At 43.8% G+C, this 23,754-nt stretch overlaps 1 protein-coding gene across 1 annotated transcript in view; it reads left to right on the top strand.

Moving 5' to 3' along the window:
• POLD4 (DNA polymerase delta 4, accessory subunit) overlaps window positions 1-23,754 on the top strand; it is a 201,267-nt gene that overhangs the window by 163,303 nt on the left and 14,210 nt on the right. The gene's annotated exons all lie outside the window — the stretch shown is intronic.

Below are 23,754 nucleotides of genomic sequence, written 5' to 3'. Positions count from 1 at the left end.
TAGTTTGAAAATGCTTTACTAGAGAAAATTAGAGAGAACAACGAGATACAGATCATTCAAATAACATTGTCCATGTTGAATTAAAAAAGAAAACAGTAGATCAATATTCGCTAAGAAAAGAAACATAAAAAGCATTTTGTAAAAAATTTTTATAGACCAAAAAAAGGGGGGGAAAGAAAGAAGAGAAGGAGAGAGGAAAGGAGGGAAAGGAAAAAGAATAGGTAAAAGGCATTATAAAGAGAATAGGAAGAAAATCAGGCAAAGAATAGGTAAAGTAGAAAAAGCAAAAAAGCCTAGGATAGGGAATATTTAAATGCAGGAGAAATAGATGTAAACGGAAAAATATAAGAAAGATAGAAGAAGAAGGACAGAGAAAGAGCCGCTCATGGAGGTTTAAAATTCTCAGAGGATAAAGGAGAGGTACGTTTCAGAGCCATGCGGTCAAGATATGTTGTGAGAGGCAACCAAAATAAATCTCTATTGAGGGTAGGGGTGGAAGCAGCAGCAAAGCGCACATCAAGCCTATGGTAATGACAGAGAGAGTCCCACCAACATTGTATAGAGTGTTTGTTAAGATCCTTCCAGTTAAAAGATATGTGTTGAAAAGCCAGAGCAAGCATAAGATCTAATAGACCAGAGGAGTGTGGAGGAATATCTAAAGTGTCAGAAAGACTACCTAAAAAGAGAAGAGGGATAGAGTAGGGAGTAGAGATCGAAAATAGGCGAGAGACATAAGACCACACCTGACCCCAGAGTATGACAACAGAAGGGCAAAGAAAGAGTAGGTGAAAAAGATCAGCATTAGGGGAGGCACAGGTCCAACAATTAGAATCTTTATCAAGAGAAAAGCGAGAAATAGAAACTGGAGAAAGATACAATCTGTGGTATAGAAAAAACATAGATTGGGTCAGGGAGGCAGAACGAGAGATTTTAAGGACCTGGACCAGACTTTATCCCAAAGAGCTATAGACCAGTCACAGCCCAGATCCGACTCCCAAGCACACTCCAATTTAGATTTCGGACGAATCGGATTGGGGGAGGAGAAAAACGTATAAATAAGGGAGGCTTTGGGAAGAGTAGACAAAATCTGAAGTAGGGGGGAGTGAGATATGGGAGATGACGACGAAGGAAGGGAATAATAAACATCAAGTATAAGGGCCATGAGGACAGTGAATCTGTGGAAAAAGGATTGCGGGCAGTGAAACAAAAGTCGGAATCGAGGAAATGAGCATGGGAGAAAACCATCAAAGAGTTGGTTAACCCACACCAGACCTTTTGATCTCCACGCATTCCAGCAAATAGGGCGATTGTTTAGGAGAATAAGCGAGTTATACCAGATAGGGGAGGCTAAAAAGGATTCACGAGTAATAGGATCAGGACGGACCAAAGCGTATAGAAGAGAGGAAGTGTGCTTGAACAAGGGGAAGAGGAGTGCTTAAGTTCTTAGCAGAAAAATGTACAACCTTAGATAAAGAGAACGGAGAAAGCAATGAACGTTCAATGGAAAGCCAAAGAGGAGCAAGAGGGGAAGGTGTCAGAGAAAGCTAGTTAGAGGCCTGACGGAGAGAAAATGACTTATGATAGAGACGAAAGTCCGGAAAATTGACTCCGCCATTCGATTTTGGTTTACGAAGAGCAACTAGAGCAATCCTCGATTTTTTATGGTTCCATAGAAACTTAGAAAGACAGGAGTCGATGCGTTTGAAATAAATATCAGGAATATGTATGGGGAGCATGGAGAGAATGTATATAAGAATGGGGGATATCATCATTTTAATCGAATCCAGCCGACCCCACCATGAGAGAAAGAGAGGATTCCAAGAGGATAACAGTTTATCAATACGGGAAAGTACAATAGACATATTCAACCGAATGGATGAAGAAATGGAGTTAGAAAACCATATTCCGAGATATTTGATTTTAGAAGAATTCCATGCAAAGCCAGTGGCAGAGAACTGATGAGGGAGACAAAATTTGGTGAGAGGGAGAATCTCAGTTTTATCAGAATTCATCTTGTAACCAGAGACTTGCGAAAAGGAATTAAACTCGAGCAATAAGGCAGGAATTGATTTTTCAGGATCAGAAATAAATAAGAGAATGTCATCTGCATATGCAGAGAGTTTCAAATGGGTCTTGTCATAAGGAAAACCAGAAATAGATATATTATTCCTAATAGACGTAAGAAATGGCTCTAGGGCCAGAACAAAAAGTAGTGGGGACAAAGGACAACCTTGACGGACTCCACGTTGGAGGGGAAAATAAGGGGATAGATGACCATTGACTAAAACAGACGCCTTAGGGGCAGAATAAAGTAAAGAAATAAGAGAAATAAAATTAGGGCCAAAGCCGTGCCACCGCAAGGCGGCAAACAGAAAGGACCAATTCACTCTATCAAACGCTTTCTCAGCATCGACCGAGATGGCGGCTAAAGGAATGGTGAGAGAAGGTACTTTATTTAGGACATTGAGGAAAAGGCGGGAATTATCCGAGGTAAGTCTGCCCTTAACAAAACCACACTGTTCCTTGACAATGAGATGGGGGAGAAGAGGATCTAAGCGTAAGGCGAGAAGTTTAGCAAATAATTTGTAGTCCACATTAACTAAGGATATTGGTCGGTAGTTTTTACAGAATTGGGGGTCATGACCATCTTTGGGTATAAGGCAGATCGTAGCCTCGTGGAAAGTACCAGCAGCTGTGCCAGAGATAAAGAAGGACTGGAAAAGTGAGAGAAGTTTAGGGAGCAGAAGGTCTGAAAAATGCAGATAGAATTCCACAGAGAAGCCATCAGGACCCGAGGATTTACCTTTAGTTAGAGTCTTTAAAGCGCTATCAAGTTCGGTAATAGAGAGATCATGCTCAAGACCAGGGAAGTTGAGATGAGAGGTGGAGGGGGCAGGGATGCTATCGAAAAATAGGACTGAATAAGAGAAACAGAGGGAGGCGATTCAGGAGTATAAAGAGACTGATAGAAAAGTTGGAATTGGGCAAGTATATCCTGTTCCTTGTGTAAGAGAAGATTATCGGTAGAATAAATCGAATCTATAGACTTACGCTCCCTGCGGGACTTAAGATAGTTAGCTAAAAGTTTACCCGATTTGTTGCGACCTCCGTAGTAACGAGCACTGCTCTGTAGTAAGATTGAAGAAGCATTATCGGTAGTAGTTTTGTTGAAATCGAGTTTGGCACGTATAAGGTCTGGTAAAACAGTTTTGTCAGGGGAAGTATAGAATTTATGCTCTAGGGATTTAATATGAGCCAGCAAATCTTTCTGTTTATTAAGGAAGCGTTTCTTTTTCTTCGAAACAAAGTCTATTACAAAACCACGAGCGATTGCCTTGAAAGAATCCCAGATAACATGAGGGGCTAAAGAGGGATCGGAGTTGAGCAAAAAGAATTCTGTAGCAAAGGAGAGAAAGGAAGAGGAAAAAAGAGGATCCATAAGAAGAGAATTATTGAAACGCCAACGAGAAGACTTGGGATGTGGAGTGTGAAGATCAAGAACTGTGACAATGGAAGCATGGTCTGAGATAACTATTGGTTCTATAGACGAAGATAGAAGATTTTGAGAAAGAGATTGAGAGAGGAAAATGTAGTCAATCCGAGAAAAAGAGGCACGAGGAGGTGAAAAGAAGGAGTAATCTAGAGTGTCAGGATGGGAAAGTCTCCATTAGTCAATGAGGTGTGATTTAGAAATAGTGTCTAAAAATTGTGTATGTGATTTGTGAGGTGCAAAGTGGGCAAAGGATTTGCGATCAAGAAACGGATCAACAATTTGATTACAATCCCCTCCCAAGATAAACATGGAATAACTGTATTGAAAACATTTCGAAGTGATTAAAGGCCAAAAATTGCAATCAGGGTGGGTAGGACCATAAACATTAAATACAGTTAAAGATACAGAATTGATTAACAACTTAACTAAAACCCATCGGCCTTCAGCATCATTATCTTGAGAAAGAACTTTACATTTGAGCTTCTTGTGACACAAAATAGCCACACCATTCTTTTTATTAGATGTAGGAGAGAATAAGACTGTTACCACCCAGCCTCTCTTCAGCTTAAGAGACTCAGCCTCAGAGAGATGAGTTTCTTGTAAAAGGACTAAATCAGGATTATAAGAAGCTAGATGGGAAAGTATTCTCTGTCGTTTAATAGGGTTAACAAAACCTTTCACATTCCATGAAATAACTTTGAATTAAAAACAGTAAAATTGTAAGGAACAAAGAAAAGCCATAAATACAAAAAAGTCATAAAAAGTGCCAACCGATATATGAGAAAAAAGAGCGAGACAAAAAGAGAATCGAGAGATACAATAAGATAAAGAGAAGGGAGAGAGGGGAAAAGGCAAGAAAGAAGAAGTACAAGAAGAGACAGTACATATCCAAATAGGATGACTGAAGAACACATACCTGAGGGGGGAAAAGGAGATGACAATGGGGTATGGGAGGATTCGACAAGAGTGACCTCCTAAGCCAGGAGAGCAACATACTGCACCAGGACGGAAGATGAGTAAGACGAACCGTATGGGATGAAGAGGAACACATCGAGCAATCTAGGTGAGGAAGAGAGAAACAGATGATACAAAAATTATGTTAAACAAAACAACTCAAAGGCAAACGACATATGAAAAAAGGGAATCCAATCCGACAACCACTTAGGAACCACATCAAAAGAAGAAAACATATGCCAAGATAAGAACATTTCAGCAAAACCTACAAGAAAAACGGGAAAGTTAAATAATCAACCATTAGCGGGGTTGGATGTATCCATGCCAGCACTAGTCTGAATATGAATAAAATTCTTGAGTTCAGCTGGATCTTGAAAAGTCCAGGTATTGTTTTGGTGACTCACTTTGAAGGTACAGGGGTGAAATAGACCATATCTAGCCCCAAGAGAGCGTAGAGGAGCTCGAAGAGACAAGAACTCCTTCCTTCTGGCAGCAGTGGCATTAGAGACATCTTGAGAGAGAAAAACTCTCTGAGCCATCCAGGATACTTGACGCTTTGTTCGAGCTGCAGAGAGGACCAGAAGAAGATCAGTACATTTTAGGAAGAGGATGATGGCCCCTCGTGGTTTAGTTGAGGAGGAGGAACGAGGGCCAAGCCTATGGGCTCTTTGGATACTTAGAGAAGTGGTAGCAGGAATGTCCAGAAGTTTCAGAAGAAAAGAGGAAAAGAACGCAACAGGATCATCTCCTTCCAAGGACTCCGGCAGGCCATAAATGCGCAGGTTGTTCCTCCTATTTCTATTTTCCAAATCCTCAGTGTGCTGTTGGAGGGTGAGAAGAGACTTCTCCAGAGAGGAAATACGCTGAGAATTAGTCTGAATCTCTGTAACCTGCTGTTCTACGGAGGACACACGAATTTCCATATTTGACCATTTAGCCTCAAAAAGCTGCATCTTCGTATTGGTCTCCTCCACAAACGGACGCAAAGCGCGTATCTCCTCCAGCAGCATTTCCATCGATATAGGGGATGGAGGCATCTCAGGTGGAGGAGGAGGAGAGTCTTGTTTCAAGCGCTTAGACAAGGAAGTAGAAGGAGAAGACTTGTTTTAGGCAGACTGTGATGGAGAAGAACGGCTGGAAGACGCTGTCGCCATTTGATCTGTGGGAGAAGAGTGACCTGCCGTTGAAGAAGAGGCAGCTGAAGGAGAGCTCTTCGAAGGCACAAAGACAAACTTTGGGTTACGTAGTTTGCCCATAGAAGCTCGAACGTGCCAATGACGGGATGAATAATAAGCAATCCACCAATGTGCCTCGTACGTGAAATGCAAAAATTTCAATATGCTTAGTTGGAGAACACAGAGGTCAGCAGGAGCAGTAAAGGACAAGAGCAAAAACCATAGAAAAACCAAAATTCAGAGTTAGTTCCAACAAGTAATTAAAGTCTACTTCCAATAGTAACGGGGAAATCACCAGCCAGCGCGGATGTTTTTTTATGCGCAGAGACTTAGTAAGATAATTGCAGAGAAATCTCAGCACTTAGACGCAGTATGGATGTGGTGAACTTCACTCTAAATATGGAGTCCTCAAGGATGAAAAAAGAAGCAAAAACTGAATAATTCGTCAAATAGAGCACATCAGAAGCAACATTTTGTGAGGAGAATATAAAGGTAGGGGTCTTCCATGAGGCAGTATTTATGAGAAAAAAGGAAGCGTTCCACTCGTTAGGTCAACATGAGGCAATTGCTCTTTCCAAGCATATCCCAAAAACAGAGCCGTGCTGATTGAAAAATGGAAAGAGGCTGAATGATTGGAGAGGTAGGAGCATTATAGGCAGAAGGAAGAAGCCATTAAACAATAACATCAAAGTCCAGGCTCTGAGGAAATAACAGTAAAAACATGCCTGCGCCCTCCTCAGCCTCGCGCGCGCGTCGCGCCGATCGTAAAATGGCGGTCGCGCTGAGGCACTTACATGCAGGAGCGAGAGCGGGGCAAAAACTGCATGAAGGAGAAGTCTGGCGGTCACATCCTTAGCCCGATGTCATCCGCTCGAAGGGGCCACAAGAAGCCAGACGAAACGGCCGCAGATAACGGAAAGGAAAGGAAAAGTCCGCCGCGGTGCAGGAGAGCTCCGAGCTCAGGCGGCCATCTTGCTCGGCGTCCAAGCCACGCCCCTAAGTCAACATTTTCTAATGTTGGAGATACCCACAGGACTTAGAACGGCCACTGTGCCCACCAGTTCACAATAACTACTGTAGAACTAGGATTCAGGGTTAGGGTTCAGTCTTGTCTTTAAAGTACAATATCTCTGACCAGTTAGGTGTTGAAAGATGGTTCAAGTGGTTCCAGAATCAGAGTGTCTACGTATAGGTCACAAACATAAGACCTAAGGTGAAAGGTTAGAATCCTATTGTCCCTCTGTGGCTTGAAAAGGGGCCTTAGGATCTGTGGAGGCTCACCACACTCACAGTCCTGGAATGCCTTCTGTGAAGCAGATTTCTTCACTTCACTTTAGCCATCTCAAAGATCCTTGTGGCTTCTGGGTTCAGTTCACTTCCGTGACGTGACCTATACATAGGTTTGTCACCTGGGAATTGCCCTTGTACGTGTCAGGTTCCAACTATGAACTGAGCATTACAAGCCCCTCTAATTCGTACAAAAAACCCCATAATAATCACTACTCTTACAGCGTGCAATAAGACACATACCACATAGAATATAAATTTTCATAGCAATTGTGAAGGGAAGTTTCAATTCTATTAAGGAAACTGTGGCCAGGATTAGGTTGAAACTTTCTTCACTTTATTTTCTTCAGCACCCCAGAAAAAACATAAAAAGGCAAGCAAACAAACTTTTTCATAAGCCCTAGGGAAAGAAACAACACTGTTTTAAACAGCCATTCTATTTCACTCATCAGTGCTTGTAACTTCCTCTTACTTCGTGCGACAAAGCCAAACCCATATGTCATATTTAATCTTCTTTGATCTTTTAATTTCCTGTATATAGGAGACCGGTCCTTAGGGATGTGTTTTCCTGTATATAAGAGACCGGTCCTTAGGGATGTGTTTTCCTGTATATATGAGACCGGTCATTAGTGGTGTGTTTTCCTGTATATAAGAGACCGGTCCTTAGGGATGTGTTGTCCTGTATATAAGAGACCGGTCCTTAGGGATGTGTTTTCCTGTATATAAGAGACCGGTCATTAGTGGTGTGTTTTCCTGTATATAGGAGACCGGTCCTTAGGGATGTGTTTTCCTGTATATAAGAGACCGGTCCTTAGGGATGTGTTTTCCTGTATATAAGAGACTGGTCCTTAGGGATGTGTTTTCCTGTATATAAGAGACTGGTCCTTAGGGATGTGTTTTCCTGTATATAAGAGACCGGTCATTAGTGGTGTGTTTTCCTGTATATAGGAGACCGGTCCTTAGGGATGTGTTTTCCTGTATATAAGAGACCGGTCCTTAGGGATGTGTTTTCCTGTATATATGAGACCGGTCATTAGTGGTGTGTTTTCCTGTATATAAGAGACCGGTCCTTAGGGATGTGTTGTCCTGTATATAAGAGACCGGTCCTTAGGGATGTGTTTTCCTGTATATAAGAGACCGGTCATTAGTGGTGTGTTTTCCTGTATATAGGAGACCGGTCCTTAGGGATGTGTTTTCCTGTATATAAGAGACCGGTCCTTAGGGATGTGTTTTCCTGTATATAAGAGACTGGTCCTTAGGGATGTGTTTTCCTGTATATAAGAGACCGGTCATTAGTGGTGTGTTTTCCTGTATATAAGAGACTGGTCCTTAGGGATGTGTTTTCCTGTATATAAGAGACTGGTCCTTAGGGATGTGTTTTCCTGTATATAAGAGACCGGTCATTAGTGGTGTGTTTTCCTGTATATAAGAGACCGGTCCTTAGGGATGTGTTTTCCTGTATATAAGAGACCGGTCCTTAGGGATGTGTTTTCCTGTATATAAGAGTCCGGTCATTAGTGGTGTGTTTTCCTGTATATAGGAGACCGGTCCTTAGGGATGTATTTTCCTGTATGCTTCTGTACGAACATCATAGTGATCATTCATATGGTAATTTGTTAAACTAAGGAGCCATAAACCAACAGCAGCATTAGCATTATATGCTTGCACTATAGTTACGTAGGCCCTTCATTAAAGTGAACATTTTCTTTTGCCACTGCCGTCCCTCCCAGGGCAGATATCTGATTACGTTCAGTCAGTGGGAGGTATAATCCTCATCGACATGTCTTCAAAAGAAACAAAACTTTCCTTCACAATAGTTAGGCAGTTTTATATTCTATGTCAGGACCGGAGGCGAGGATTAGGCTTGTTCAACGCCTACTCGCCACCAGCGCCTTCATATCCATGACTGGTTTAAAGTAAAACCTTTTAAAGGTGAAATCCGAAGACCAGTCAGCTGCACTCAGGAAATCCTCTAATCGAGCTCCCCAGGAAAAAGCCTCCACTGTCATACCTTCGCTAGCTGAATGTGCAGCAAATGTTTTGAGTCAATCCCTGTTTCTCTTGCATGTCCCAGCAGAACCATTTTGCAATACTGGGAGAGGAGAGCATTACGTGCTTTCCTGATGGAAATCAGTGATTTTCTTACACCTGGCAAGTGAAGTTCCTCCGTCATACTTTCGCAAGCCTTAATACACATTACCTCAAACAGTTTGGGAATATCATTGAATGCTGGACTTAGTTCTTCTGGAAACATTGAAAGTGACACTCTTCTGGGGCGAATACTTTACCTGTAATATCCAGTACTCTGACGTCCGAAATACGTCTGCAAGATGCGACATAAAAGCATAGCCAACTTACAGGCAAGTTCTTTCCTGGACATGTCTCTGTTACTTTGCCAGGAGAGAGACAGGTTCAGGGCTCTATTGTCACCCCAAAGTGCCTGGGTTTCAGAAGGGAAAGCCTTACACCCCACAACAATTTTCTAAGCAGAGGGTGTATCCTGACCAAAGACCCATTAAAAGGAATGTGGTCCACTGATATAGTGGAATGGAAGGTGCTTACTTACTTGTAAGCCCTCCTGCCTGAAGCCAAGCTTGATAAAGTTAGGACCTGCACAGGACCGAACTCCTGCAGAATCCATATCCCTTTGCAAGCACCAACCCCTCCCATCCATCTCATCCATGCAGACTTGTAACTCTTAACTTCACAGTCAGCCCATGTCTTACTGATGAAACGTTCAGCCTGTTCCAAACAGCCCTGGGATTTTTCAGTGATCTTCACATTGGGATCATAATAACAAAGTCCTGCTTGCTGCTTTCTCACCTAAGCACACAGCCTTGCTATAATTGAAAATGGAGGAAACGTGAAGCCGGATTCCTGGCTGCAGTCCTGTAGGAATGCATCTGTAGCTGCTACTTCCTGGTACAGTTTCCAGCTGAAGTACCCCTGTACCTGGTGGCCAATCTCCGGGTGAAGAGGTCCATCGAGAAGTGGCCCGCCTTCTTGCTATTACCTTGAATATTTCCTTGTTCATTTTCAATAGTCTCTCGTCTTGAAATTGCCGGGAGTGCCAATCTGACTCATTGTTCAATGTCCCAAGAAGATATTCCGCCATCACTGAAATCCTGTTGACTAGGTAGAAATGCCATAAGTTCTTGGACAAATCTGTAAGAGCCTTAGATTTTGTATCCCCAAGATGTTTGATGTAACACACTGCAGAGATGTTGTCCATCTTCAGCAGGTCACAGCAATTAACTCGTTCTTTGATCGAAAGCAGTTTATGTGGAGTTTGAATTCTGTTTTCTGACCATTTTCCTCCCCTGCATAACTCCCCACATCTGGGCACCCCAGCCGCTTCTGATGGTGTGCGACTCTATGACTAGGTCTGAAATGAACAGAAAGATCTCTCTCCTGCTCCATGCTTTGATGTGGGAGAGCCACCACTTTATATCGTCCTCTGCATACTTCGACAGAGGAAACATCTCAGTGTATTTCAGTCCCTACAAAGGTGCTGTGCTTTCGGTATATGTAGGGCTCTGCAGTGCAAACCAGGAAAATGGGTTGTATGGAGGATAAGAGGAGACCCACCAGTCAAGCAATCTGGATCAGAGAACTTTGTGGGTCTGGGCAGGGTCTTGTGTAATTTGTGTCTGGTTTTCTCTATCTGCTTCTAAGAGAGGCTGAGCGTAGTCTCGTTGGCGTCGTTGATACAGCAGAGAAATGTCATTCTCTGAGCTGGTGTCAAAAGTGATTTTGCCTTGTTTTCTAACAGATTCACTGTCATTTAGGGATTTCTCGTCAAGTTCATTGGGCACTGATCCATAAGTGGAATGTCATCCAGATAGACGATGATGTGCATGGTCCTGGACCTGAGGTATCCCATCACCGGCCTGAGCTCCTTTGTCCAGCACCACAGTGTCGGTAAAAGGCTGAAAGGAAGAGTTGCGAATTCATAAGCCTGATGTCTACAGGTGAATTGTAGACATCTGCGATGAGAGAGGAAGATGGGAATCAGGTGTAGGTGGACCATCCAGTCCTGCTGCCTTAGGAAGTCCCTTAAGAGGTGCATTCCCTCCATCTTGAAATGGTGAAATACTTTGAACTCTCTGAAGTTTATTACTTGGCGCTGACCGCCGTCTTTTTTTTCGACCAGGAAAAGGTTTCTCACAAAATCCTTGGGGTGGAGGGTTGTCTCAGATATTATGTTTTTCAAGAGAAGTTCAGACACCTCCATGTCTACTAGGAGGCGATCCTGTTGTGAAAAGTAAGTGAATTGTTTTGATGTTTTTACTGCAGGGATCTGTAGAATTCAGTATGGAAGCCTTGGATGGTCTGAGTGACCCATGCAGCCGAGGTCAGGATGTACCAGTTGTGTACAAAATTTGCCAATCTTCCCACTACCCTTAGTTGGTAAGAAGGGGTAACACTCACCGCTAAAGCTTCCTTGTGCATTGCTTCCAGAGAAGCCTCCTCTCTAACCCCTGTGTCTCGGTGCTCCTCTGGAGGGAAAGAAATGCCTGATCTTTCAGTGGCTGCGTTTGGGGCCTTGTTCTTCGAATGGGGCTTGTGATGGTAAACAGCTGGTCGAGCACCTCTAGCACGGCTGGCCCCAAAGAAAACCTTGAGTATAAATAACTTTTTTATTAAGGCCTGAGCATGGTCAAGCAAAGTAAAGGTGGACACAAATGTCCTTACTTTTTAATGAAGGGGCCGACAAAGAGGAATCCCTGTGGCAATGGCCCCGCCTCCGTGGGGGCAAGATTTCCACATGTAGGGTCTATTTTAATTAAAAAGTGATCTACTCTGTTCCGTGGAAATGGCGCAGTTGCCATTTCCTATAAAGACCACTGTCCTTTGAACCCATATAAGATACTTTGTCGGGGATATTAGGGACCCTGATTCTTTGCCTCTACTACCATAACTAAAATCTTGGTCAAGGGTCCAGCTATATCAAGGAGATTGTCCTGGCCAGAGCACCAGGAGCAGTTGATACCTCTTATTGGGATCCTTCACCTATTTTGATAAAAAAGTGCCCATTTTACCATCAATTTAGGATGCTACCCTGTAAGGTGAGATGGGGACACTCTGCCTGAGGCAATTGCGGACCTCTTTTCCTGAGGCAATCTACTACATTTGCAGCTACCTTCCCCGCAGGTGCCCATTCTGAGGATCGGGGGTATAAGTTATCCATACAAATTAGCATTTTGTATCTCCTGGTATTGTCTTTCTTACCATTATCTGGCTCCTTGCCTTGTGGCAGAGGGTCTGGAGAAGGACGCCATGGCTTAGATGGCTACCGCACCCCTAAGAAAATGTGGAGGCTAAGTATTTAATATTCTTTTTGGCTAACTATTATTAATTCGCCAGTGCTGCAATAGAAGCCCAGATTCTCTGCCCCAGCTCTTTTTTTCTTCGTCCTCTTCATTTATGTACCAAGGATTCTTTATTGTAAATAGCCAGCATCCTCGACTGCCAGCCAGAGAAAGTTGGGGGGGGTCACTATTTACCCATTGAAAGGTAATGCATAAGGGGGCAATGACCATTGCAATGAACACAAAGCCTATCTCTGACCTCACCCTCTTATCTGTCTCTGTGCTATTTAATAATCCCAGGATTAACAGAGCTGGCGTGATTGACACAGAGAACCCTAAGACCATAGTTAGAAAAGCCTCCAGATCCTGCGAAAAAACATCCATTTTAGGGCAAGAGTAGAACATGTGTGTGGTATCGGCTGCCTGTAAGCCACATCTATGGCATTTCCCTCCCCTTGTTCCCCCGCATTGAGCAATCTTTGCTGGGGTGTAATAAAGATCAAAGACAGACATAAAGTGTTAGCTCCTAAGACTCCCAGTTAGCAAAATCTGGTTCACCAGCTCCAATATTAATTACTTCCTCTCCAAGCCTACTCTCCCACTTTGCATTCTGAGCATCAATATCATCTGGGTAAGCCTGAATCAAAATTTGATAAATGTTCCCGATCTGGGACTTCCTCCATACTGTCTCCACTAAAGGTATCTTTTCTAAATTCAGAGCAGCCCTGTTCGCATTTACCCCCCAAAAACTCCATATCTGCAAATACTTAAAAAAAAAATCTCTTTGATCCACCCCAAATTATTCCTGTAGATTCAAAAACGACAAAAATTGGCCTTCCCTATAAAAATCGCCCAGAGAGCTAATTACATTTCTCCCCCCATCTAAAGGTGACTTGGTCCTGAAAAATCGGTGGGAGGGTACCTGGGGTGGAGAGGGGAGTATATACATTCAAGTTTGGAATCTTCAATTTCCGCTGTATCTGTCTCCATACCTTATAAGCAGCTTTCAATATTTTTAATTGGGTCTTCTTATAATAGCTGGGTTCCTATATCCTGCCCAGACAACCCTTGGCTTCACTCCCCAGCCCTAGCACATATAAAGTTGGTCTGGCCTCCACCATGATTTCAGCCTTATCCCCCACTAGCAGAATGCCCATGTGTTGTAAAATAGATGCCCAGTGGTAGAGAAGAAAAGTGGGTATAGCCCACCCCCCACTGTCTTGGGAAGGCCATCCATTTGGCCGCTCTCCGTGGTCTGCGATACCCCCATTAGAATCTATAACATATCCTCTCTATCCTTGCTAGGCCAGAACAGGAAAATTCTAGAGGGATAGTTCTGAAAACATATAAAAGTTTTGGGAGAACTGACATTTTGATAACATTGCTTCGTCCATATGAAGACAGATGCAGGTGGTCGTGCCTCACCAATTTTTTGTTTACATTTTCTATTATTGGGGCGATATTTAAATCAGGAATTTTGTCCACAGCAGCTGTAATTTGGACCCCTAAATAGTTTGCCTGTTGAACAACTGGGAGTCCTGCAGAGCAAGTATTCCCTGAGCAAAGAATCTGAGCTTTCTCCATATTTAATTTATATCCTGAGAGGATACCCAACTGTTCAGCTAGAGCCTTCACCTCTGGAAGTGCTGAAGCGACATCAGCGGTAAGTCGGCCGCATATGTCAATGTTCTATAATCAACATTGTTGACCCTCACAGCCTTGATATTGACATCCATCTCTAGTTTTTTCAGAAAAAGGTCAATATAGAGAGCAAAGAGCAGAGGAGAGCACGGGCATCCCTGCCTAGTACCTCTGCTGATATCAAACAGATTTGAGTCCTGCCCGGAAATACGAATTACAGCCTTTGGTGATAGGTACAATGCCTTAACAGCCTGGATAAATTCCCCACATATCCCCTTCCACTGTAGGACAGACCACAGAAACCGTCAGGAGACCCTGTCGAACGCTTTCTCGATGTCCAACAGGACTACCCCCAGCAGTGATTCCGTGGCCTGAGCCCAGTCAAGAAGGGCTATGACTCGGCACACATGATCTGTCTTGTCCCTACTGGGAATGAACCCATGTTGACGGATTGAAACCAGAGGAGTGATGACCTTATCCAACCTGGTTGCTAGTATTTTCGAATATATCTTGCTGTCACAATTTATAAGTGATATGGGTCTATATGAAGCTGGCATTAACTCCGGCTTCCCCCTTTTTTCTAGTTGTCCTCTGCCATGAATTGAGGATGTAGCCCTTTTGGGCCAGCTGGAATAGTTGCATTATATCTTGCTACAAAGGATGCAAAAATACTCTATAAACCTCTAGGGGAATGCCATCGGGACCAGTGGCTTTGCCCGGAGCTAGAGAAGTTAAGGCAATTTCCAGTTCTTCCCAAGTGGTCGGGGCTGCAAGGATTTCGTTTTGATCACCTGTGACATCCGCCATTTCTAAATCTTTAAAACAATCTTCTGGAGATTTTACCCCTGGTGAAGTCGCTGCCTCAGTGTAAAACTGTTTATAATAGTTTTGGAATACCTTCAATACTTCTGGCAGGGAGTCCTGAACCTGATCTAAATGATCTTTGATTTTACAAATGTGATTGTTTACTTCCCGCTGTTGCAGTCATTTTGCCAATACCCGCCCAGTATTTTCTCCCAGTTGATATAGCTTAGACCTATACTGCAAATATTTAGCTGCCACCTCCGCTCCAAAATGTTGATGGATTTTAGATTTAGCGATCCCAATTACCTGTTGGCAATCCTCTATATTTTGACCCTCAATTACTCTCCTCATAAGTTCAAGCTCGACTGTCTTTAACGGCTCGACCCATTTTCCGATTTCCTCCTGTAGCGCTTTCTGTCAAGAAATAGAAAAGCTCAGGGTCCCACCTCAAACTCCTGCTTTAAAAGCATCCCAGACAGTGGTTTCAGAGGCTGTGCCTCTATTAATATCAAAGAATTCCACCATCCACTCAGCCATATGATCACGGTATAGTTGATCGTACAGGAGTTTCCTTTCGAAGGTCCAGGGCCTCTGAGCTCTTGTAACACCACTTAATGGAATTTCAGTTACTAGAGGATTATGATCTGAAATGATCCTTGGGAAGCTCTCTATTTTAGCTATTTCTGCCAATTGGTTAGAGACAAAACAATAGTCCAGCCGGACTAGTTTGTTATGAAGGACCGAGTAGAAAGTGAACCCTGGTCGACTGATCTATGCTTACACCAGCTATCAACCAACCCGTGTTCTCACACCAGTCCTCGCAGGGCCTTAAAAACTCTGACTTTTCTACCCTGGTATGGTACATTAGCATTCAAGTTAAAATCACTGTACAAGTGGATATTAAAAATCACCACAGAGGATCAGAGGATGTGGCTAAAAGACCAATTAAACACTTAAGTGATTCAATATATCAGGATCACCTAGATTAGATCCATAAATAGAGCAGATTGAGATAGGTCTTCTTTGACTCGTTTATAAATTCCCATACCACGTCTTGCTCAAGTCGTTACCCCTCTAGTTGTTGTCCCTTGCCTTGTACAATCTATCAAATCAAAACCTAAATCCCTCAACCACCATTGTTTGCTCCAGGGTAAATGGGTCTCTTGAAGGCACACTAAATCGATCTGCATGTATTGGAGGCTCTTAGCCAACATGCCCCTTTTTTTATCATTGAGGCCCCATATATTTAATGAGCAAATACGTATTCTACCCGGGATCCTTGTGTTTAAGATTCTTAAGACCGGATCTTCCCATAAGGTACATTTGATTATGAACAATCATAGAAATCATTTCATTCCTCCTTAAATGAGTAAGAGTGCCATGACACATATAACAAAAAGAACCAGTCCACAACTGCTTACCCCTCTGTCCCCCTCCTCCTTACCTCTCCCCAAGACTATAACCTACCTCCCCCCTCCCCTGCCCACACCACCTCTTGCAAGCGACTAGACCTTCCAGGTCCGGTGACAGATTGAGAGCCCTCCCGCATTCCCACCCCGACTGCATTTCTTCCAATAACACCCAAAAAAGAGAAGAGAATTATGATTAGAGAAAGAACAGTGCCATTATGATTGTCAATTCCCCCTAGCATTGATAGAATTTAGTCAAGAGATTGTAAAAACTCCTTAGCCTGAATTTCTGATGAGAAAAAATGATGGGGTTCTCTCCAAATTACTTTAAGCCTGGTAGCATTTAATAAGAAGACCTGAGCCCCCTTACTTTGAAAAGGTTGGATCAGCTGGCGAAGTCGCCAGCGACATTCAATTGTGGAACAGCAGTAATCAGGTCTTACAAAAAAAGTATGTCCATTAAATGATCACTGTCGGTCTAGCCTGGCGCAGAAGAAAATTCCATATATAAATCAGAAAAGCCCGGGGTTTACTCCCTGCTGACAGCGAGGTGTTCTTCTGCTTAAATGGGAACCTGTGTGAACGCTGTATTTCTTGAGCCCAGTCCAAATTTTTTAGCTCAGGGAGAGCCCCTTTGAGGAGATTTACCATAAATTTTAAAGTATCGCCCCCCCTCTGTCCCCTCCAGAACACCCAAGACTCTCAAGTTATTCCGTCTTATTATGTTTTCAAAGTCCTCTAGTTTCCATCGGGTAGCTGAAATTTGATTTTCAGTTAAATGAGTTGAGGCTTCATTTTCCAGCATGTTCACCCTGCTCTCCACCTCATTCATTCTTTCCACAAACTCAGAGCAAGTCTTAGAGATCTTTCGGATGGTTCCCTGCATCTTCCTACAGGCTGTCTGAACTCTTTGACTCTCAATGAGTGCTTCTTCCTTATGGGCCATGATACATTGGTATATAGATTCAATTGTGTGTCTTTTGCTTTCTCGCCCTAAGTGCGCCAGGTATGCCCAGACGTGGGTCCTGGGCTCACTGTGCCACTGGAATCGAGCTATCCTGGCTGAAGAGGGGTGAAACTCCGAAACCGGTCCTAGGATGCTTGTTTCCGGTCCAGTGAGGACCTGGCTTGGCAGTTCGGGCTGGACTGTTCCCATGAGGCACAGGGTCAAGACTGATTTGCATATGGCCAGGTCTAAACTGCGGTGGCATGGTGAGAAAAAGAATGATGGATTTAACCCAGATCTATTGACTGGAGGTGAATGTTTTGATTTGTTCTACATTCCGTCCATCAATTGTGTGTCTTTTGCTTTCTCACCCTAAGTGCGCCAGGTATGCCCAGACGTGGGTCCTGGGCTCACTGTGCCACTGGAATCAAACTATCCTGTCTGAAGAGGGGTGAAACCCCGAAATGGCTCCTAGGATGCTCATTTCCGGTCCAGGGAGGACCTGGCTTGGCAGTTCGGGCTGGACTGTTCCCATGAGACACAGGTTCAAGACTGATTTGCATATGGTTAGGTCTAAACTGGGGTGGGATGGTGAGCAAAAGAATGATGGATTTAACCCAGCTCTATTTACTGGGGGTGAATATTTTGATTTGTTCTGCAGTCCGTCCATCAATTGTGTGTCTTTTGCTTTCTCACCCTAAGTGCACCAGGTATGACCGATTTGGGTCCTGGGCTCACTGTGCCACTGGAATCAAGCTATCCTGGCTGAAGAGGGGTGAAACCCCGAAACCGGTTCTAGGATGCTTGTTTCTGGTCCGGGAGGACCTGGCTTGGCAGTTCGGGCTGGACTGTTCCCATGATGCACAGGGTCAAGACTGATTTGCATATGGCCAGGTCTAAACTAGGGTGGCATGGTGTGCAAAAGAATTATGGATTTAACCCAGATCTCTTGACTGGGGGTGAATGTTTTGATTTGTTCTGCATTCCGTCCATCAATTGTGTGTCTTTTGCTTATAAATTCCAGAGAGGCAGATTCAGCTGCTCCTGTAGTATTACCTGCTGCTGATACATTTCCTTCTAATACGGGGGAAATGGAATAGTCCCAGAGAAGACCATGGGTCTTTATTTCATTTTTTTAGCTGCCTCTATCACGAGGATTCCTCCCCTTTTTAACTGTGGCAGTATCAATTGGAATCTCGTCTCGCCCCTCAATCGAGTCACTGTAGTCCGATAAATGGCCCTGACTACCAAGTCGGACCAATCTGAAATGTCTGATAGGGAGAAAAATGTTTCTCCGTCTTCTGCTTCAGCCCCCCGGCTAGTAGCAAGTTCTCGACTTAACGCATCTGCAGCCGCCTTATCGATAGGAGCAGGCACCTGGCGCAGCTCGGACCCCCCAGCTGTGGGTAAATCATCTTCATTCTGTTGAGGGAGTTTCCCCCCTTTGCCATCAGACTCTCCTGGAGCCTGTACTGCCCCTTATACCACTGCACTGTCAAGACATAAAGTTTAGCTCACCTCAGAATCCGTGGGCGTCAGCTGTAGGTTTGTCTCAGAGAGCGTGCCATCCGCCGGGTGTAGGTTGCTGGATCCAATATTTTGATCTTGTGAAGCTGAGTTTGTTGAGTTTGCGAGGGTAGGATGATCTGGCCCCGAAGATGCTTTCCTATTAGGGGTCTTTCCCGACTCCCTCATATAGTACGTGGGGGCTTCTTGAAAAAGCCAGGCCAGGTTCCTTCCAGTTCTGGTGCTGCAGCTCCATTTTCAGCGGAGCCCAGGTCCGCCTTTACTGAAGATTTCTTCACAGCTGAGCTGGCCTCCAAACAGTTTTTAACCACTTTAGCCGCCTTAGCTGGAGGCATTGCCGGGATGCCAAACAAAAGTACCCCGCCTCCAGAAACAGCAGTGCCGCTCATGAAGGAGACCAACCGGCAGGCAAGACGACCCCAAAAGCTGGAAACTTGAGCTGCATGAATCAGGAATAATCAGAGAATTCTTCCACCGGGGTCTATTTGTTCCGTGCAGACTTTTGCTGTCTTCCAACGGCATACTGTGCAGCAGGAGAGATGGAAAACGCGGTTGTGGGATGGATCAAGCGGAAGGGCTCCCAGCGGCCGCAATCACACAGCCGCCATCTTGCTGCCTTTTTATGTTGTTCCTTACCTTAGGGTTTATAGGAAATGTAGTTTGTTTGCCTTATAATGTTTCCTATGGGTTGCTGGAGAAAATCAAGTGAAGAGGTTTAAGCTCAATCTTTGCCTCTGGTCTTTACATCACTTAACAACGACACATCACACAGATATACATACATGGCTATGTGCTGACTTCTGGGCCACAGCCTAGTATACAGTGTTCACAATATACTCAGCTAAATGTAGCAGAGAGCAACAGCTTTTGTTATATTTCATGTGGTGTTACCAACAGCACAGGCCTCTCAACTCACTCATCTAGTCGAGGGAACCACATTTGATCTTGCAGGGCTCTTTTGGTGACTACCATTCCACGGTGTCCTTCATGGGCAAGCTCGATGTCCAGCTGTCTAACGCTTTGTGGAAAGAAGGTCTTTGAGTGTATGGCAGTGGCTCAGGGTGTAGACGACAGGCCTGTTATAATACTAATGTGGGCCTTTTAGCAGTAGAAAAAAACATAGAAAGTCTGCCTGCTCGATTCTCACACAATTTCTGTTTCTCACTTTAACAAACCAGAGAAAGAATGTTTCCACTTGCTACATCAGTTTTCTGTTGCAGTAGTTGTGGCCCTGCGCAGCAAGTATAAACCACCTCACATGCTTATGTATGAGGGGTACTAAGATACAATGGTAGCAGCTTCTGTATTCTTCATGAAATCGGAACGAACGCATGGTTACAGTTTTCTGTAACTAATATAGGACCTTAGCGTGTACAGAGCATTCTACACTCTATAGATGACCATATGAACAGACCATTCAACACTCCATAGACAACCATGTGAACAGACCATTTACCTTCCATAGACGGCCATGTGAACAGACCATCCAACACTCCATAGGCGACCATGTGAACAGACAATTCAAGACTCCACGGACGACCATGTGAACAGAACATTCTACACTCCATAGGCGGCCATGTGGACAGACCATTCTACGCTCTACAGACGGCCATGTGAACAGACCACTCTACACTCCATAGACGGCCATGTGAAAGGACCATTCTACACTCCACAGACAACCATGTTAACAAACCATTCTACACTCCACAGATGGCCATGTGAACAGACCATTCTACACTCCATAGACGGCCATGTGAACAGAACATTCTACACTCCACAGACAACCATGTGAACAGAACATTCTACACTCCATAGACGGCCATGTCAACAGACCATTCAGAAATCTGCAGACGGCCATGTCAACAGACCATTCTACACTCCATAGATGGCCATGTGAACAGACCATTCTACACTCCATAGACGACCAGGCGAACAGACCATTCAACACTCCATAGATGGCCATGTGAACAGACCATTCTACACTCCATAGACGACCATGTGAACAGACCATTCTACACTCCATAGACGGCCATGTGAACAGAACATTCTACACTCCACAGACAACCATGTGAACAGAACATTCTACACTCCATAGACGGCCATGTCAACAGACCATTCAGAACTCTGCAGACGGCCATGTCAACAGACTATTCTACACTCCATAGATGGCCATGTGAACAGACCATTCTACACTCCATAGACGACCAGGTGAACAGACCATTCAACACTCCATAGATGGCCATGTGAACAGACCATTCTACACTCCATAGACGACCATGTGAACAGACCATTCTACACTCCACAGACGACCATGTGAACAGACAATTCAACACTCCACGGACGGCCATGTGAACAGTACATTCAACACTCCACGGACTGCCATGTGAACAGAACATTCTATACTCCACAGACCACCATGTGAACAGACCATTCTACACTCCACAGACGACCATGTGAACAGAACTTTCTACACTCTACAGACGGCCATGTGAACAGACCATTCTACGCTCTACAGACGGCCATGTGAACAGACCACTCTACACTCCATAGACGGCCATGTGAAAAGACCATTCTACACTCCACAGACGACCATGTGAACAAACCATTCTACACTCCATAGACGGCCATGTGAACAAAACATTCTACACTCCGTAGACGGCCATGTGAACAGACCATTCAGAACTCTGCAGATGGCCATGTGAACAGACCATTCTACACTCCATAGACGGCCATGTGAACAAAACATTCTACAGTCCGTAGACGGCCATGTGAACAGACCATTCAGAACTCTGCAGATGGCCATGTGAACAGACCATTCTACACTCCATAGATGGCCATGTGAACAGACCATTCGACACTCCATAGACGACCATGTGAACAGACCATTCAACACTCCATAGACGACCATGTGAACAGACCATTCTACACTCCACAGACGATCATGTGAACAGACAATTCAACACTCCACGGACGGCCATGTGAACAGAACATTCAACACTCCACGGACTGCCATGTGAACAGAACATTCTATACTCCACAGACCACCATGTGAACAGACCATTCACTCCACAGACACCCATATGAACAGAACTTTCTACACTCTACAGACGGCCATGTGAACAGACCATTCTACGCTCTACAGACGGCCATGTGAACAGACCACTCTACACTCCATAGACGGCCATGTGAAAAGACCATTCTACACTCCACAGACGACCATGTGAACAAACCATTCTACACTCCATAGACAGTCATGTGAACAGACCATTCTACACTCCATAGGCAACCATGCGAACAGACCATTCAACAATCCATAGACGGCCATGTGAACAAAACATTCTACACTCCGTAGACGGCCATGTGAACAGACCATTCAGAACTCTGCAGATGGCCGTGTGAACAGACCATTCTACACTCCATAGATGGCCATGTGAACAGACCATTCAACACTCCATAGACGACCATGTGAACAGACCATTCAACACTCCATAGATGGCCATGTGAACAGACCATTCAACACTCCATAGATGGCCATGTGAACAGACCATACTTCACTCCATAGATGGCCATACGAACAGACCATTCAACACTTCATAGATGGCCATGTGAACTGACCATTCTACACTCCATAGGCGACCATGGGAACAGAACATTCTACACTCCATCGATGACCATGTGTGGAAAATGTATAGAAGGTACTGGCAATTTTGGGGGTTCTATATAGAGCAACCGGTTGCTAAAGAGCTGCTGAAAGACAAATCTCCAATTTAAGGCCTAATGGCATATATGAATATGAATCAGCATAGATATTCTAAAACAGACTTTGCTTCAAATCAGTAATGTAGGAAGGAATTAGACTGGTTAAAAATATGTGAAAATATATTGCATATTACATATGTGCATTTAGGGTTCACCCTTGTACTCATTTTGTCTGCTGAGTTATTATTACAATAATTCTTACATTTTGTGTAGAACAGCGCATATTAAATATTAGTTTGTTCTAAAATACCACTACTTTTGTGTGTGTGGTGATTTCGGGGTTCAAGTTGGTGGGCCACATTTTCACCTGCAGATGAGAGATAAACTAAAATGACTCCTAACACCCCTTCTCACTCAAGAATAACTCAGAGAGAGATATGAGAGACACTTGCCAGGTTTCCTTTTCAAGGTTGTAATTTCCTTGGGTGGACGAGGAAGTGTTCCAGGTGTGAACATAATTTGGGGAACATGACAGCATGGTGCGATTACCCTCTCTTTGCTGGAGCACAATCATGAGAGAAGAAGCAATGCTTTGCAAGTCAGTGGTGGCATCTAGTTGTATGGCTGTGTGCTTGTGCAATTGGTTATAGCTGTGCAAAGTATGTAAAACACTACAGGAAGTAGTTTACCATTAGTTACAACTGTGCAAGATAAGTAAAACACTACAGGAAGTAATTTACCATTAGTTACAGCTGTGCAAGGTAAGTATAACACTACAGGAACTAATGTACGATTGGTTACAGCTGTGCAAGATAAGTAAAACACTACAGGAAGTAATATACTATTGGTTACAGCTGTGCAAGGTAAGTAAAACACTACAGGATGTAATGTACCATTGGTTACAGCTGTGCAAGGTAAGTAAAACACTACAGGGAGTAATGTACCATTAGTTACAGCTGTGCAAGTTAAGTATAACACTACTGGAAGTAATGTACGATTGGTTGCAGCTGTGCAAGATAAGTAAAACACTACAGGAAGTAATTTACCACTGGTTACAGATGTTCAAGGTAAGTAAAACACTACAGGATGTAATGTACCATTGGTTACAGCTGTGCAAGGTAAGTAAAACACTACAGGAAGTAATGTACCATTAGTTACAGCTGTGCAAGTTAAGTATAACACTACTGGAAGTAATGTACGATTGGTTGCAGCTGTGCAAGATAAGTAAAACACTACAGGAAGTAATTTACCACTGGTTACAGATGTTCAAGGTAAGTAAAACACTACAGGAAGTAATGTACCATTGGTTGCAACTGTGCAAAGTAAGTAAAACACTACAGGAAGTAATATACTATTGGTTACAGCTGTGCAAGGTAAGTAAAACACTGCAGGAAGTAATGTAGCATTATTGTTGTGGGGTTTAGCTCTGTGCTGGTGCATACGGCACATACATTGGTACAAGGAGGTCACATGTCATCTAATGGTAAAGCCCAGGCTCAAGACTGTA

Source organism: Triturus cristatus, chromosome 4_1, assembly GCF_964204655.1.
Source record: "Triturus cristatus chromosome 4_1, aTriCri1.1, whole genome shotgun sequence".
In the NCBI taxonomy this organism is placed as follows: domain Eukaryota; kingdom Metazoa; phylum Chordata; class Amphibia; order Caudata; family Salamandridae; genus Triturus; species Triturus cristatus.
Note: the sequence above shows the minus strand (reverse complement) of the source record. Positions and strands in the feature narration are given on the sequence as shown.